At 42.2% G+C, this 1,835-nt stretch overlaps 1 protein-coding gene across 1 annotated transcript in view; it reads left to right on the forward strand.

The window, feature by feature from the left end:
* Window positions 1-1,835, forward strand: part of LOC107098045 (putative ferric-chelate reductase 1) — a 23,635-nt gene that overhangs the window by 1,397 nt on the left and 20,403 nt on the right. The window lies entirely within an intron of this gene.

Consider the following 1,835-nt stretch of genomic DNA (forward strand, 5'->3'; position numbering starts at 1 on the left):
AAGCTGACGATACCAGAGACGTGTTCAGAAGAAGCATTTGGACCGATCCTTTACTGGAATCAGACTTAATCCAATTAGTTTATATTTACCGGCCTGGTTGATTATCTCTGAGACGTTCTTATATCCACAAAGGGCTGAATTAAGGGAACCTGAACCTTTTTATAGACATGAAGGTTCTCAGGGGGATATTTCTACTAAACTGAGAACAAAACAGGTGAAAACCTGCAACATGACACCAGACTGTCACATTTTACTGTAGGTTAACACAAAAATACAAAGAACCAACATAAAGAGGCACTGATCTGCTGAAGGCGGCGGTAGATCCAGTTTCTGGGACTCTGGTTTCCTTAAATCGAAGGGTTGTTCTCCTCAGGTCTTATTTCACCTGTTTTATAATCTAACAGAGCGTTGGTCTCTATCAGCATCTCTGCAGCCTTCCAGTGTTTGCTTAAGAGTCCGATTGAACCTGTTTCTGGCTTCAGGACTCTGAATGCCGTCTTCATCCATTCATTGGTGACGGTGGATCTTCCTGTAACAACAACAACAAATGGGTGAATATTTGTGTGCTACAGGTGGGACCTCAGGCTTTTGCTCCTGAGTGATCATCAGACAAATATACCTGAATATAGAGACTCTTTTTGGGTCCAGAGGGAACATCCAGCTGTTTCTGACCCAGAAAGAACAGAACAGAATCACATCATCTGCAAAAAAGCATAGATGAGAGCTTGAGCTTTCCACGCCAAACTGCATGGTTACACCACAGGCAGGATCAGGGACAAGGAGCAGACCTGATGCATCCTGTAACATCTGTTTGGCCTCAGGGCTGTTCTAGGACACTTAGTTTTCAACATTTAACTTTTTTCCCCACTTTGCACTATTGTTGTTTAATGTTTGTTTCCATACGTGGATAAAAAGCAGATCCTTCTTTACCAAACCTAGTTACAGACGTTTGTAGAGGCAGATGTTTTTCCCTCTATCCACTGCATTACCTGATACTGGCCTGTGCCTCTAAAAGGGCAGAGTCTTTACAGGTATTGTTGGCCTGGTTTACCAGGTTAGTTGTCTTTTTCCCCCTTGCATGGCCATGATGATTATGATAGTGGGAAGGAATAAACTTTAACACTGCATTGTAGGTTTTTGAGACATACCTTACGTTTCACCCCTTGAATCATAATAATCATGGCCATGCAGGGGACCAAGACTTCTCACCTGGTCAGCAAGGTCAACAATTTCTCCTAACGACTCCCCCCTTTCAGAGGCATAGACCAGTACAAGGTATTGCAAGCTATCAAAGACCTCAAAGACACCTTATTCTTAAGGGGCGGACCTGTTTTTCCGGTTCAATTTGAATGTTTTCTAAGCCAAAAAAAGGCTTTGTTGGTCCACCCTATGAAGCCTGGAACTCAACGCTAATTCTGACATTTTGGATTGAAAAAGCTTCCTGGATGGGAAGCGAAACATCTTTAAACCTGGTAACAAAGACCAGTGGATTGTTTCCTTTTCTTGCATATTGCACTTGTGTGTCTCTGTGTTGCCCCTGCCTCTGGCCCATAGACTGCTGGAGATAAGCTCCCACCGCACGGCGATCCTGACTAAGCAGGAAAATATGGATGGACTCTGCAAAAAATGTTTTTTTCTCCAAATCCTATTTCCAATTTAAAAACCACAATTCACAAATCTGACTGTTAATGCCTGTCCCTATAACAAAAATGAAAAAGTAATTCAATCCGTTTTTACTGTGCCATTTTATATCCTTTTTGTTGTGATTTAACTAAAGTTCAGACCCAAATGCAGAAGACCAAACAGGGAGACCAGGGAAAAGGTTTAACAGGTTT

Source organism: Cyprinodon variegatus, unplaced genomic scaffold (assembly GCF_000732505.1).
Source record: "Cyprinodon variegatus isolate N-32 unplaced genomic scaffold, C_variegatus-1.0 Scaffold743, whole genome shotgun sequence".
In the NCBI taxonomy this organism is placed as follows: Eukaryota; Metazoa; Chordata; class Actinopteri; order Cyprinodontiformes; family Cyprinodontidae; genus Cyprinodon; species Cyprinodon variegatus.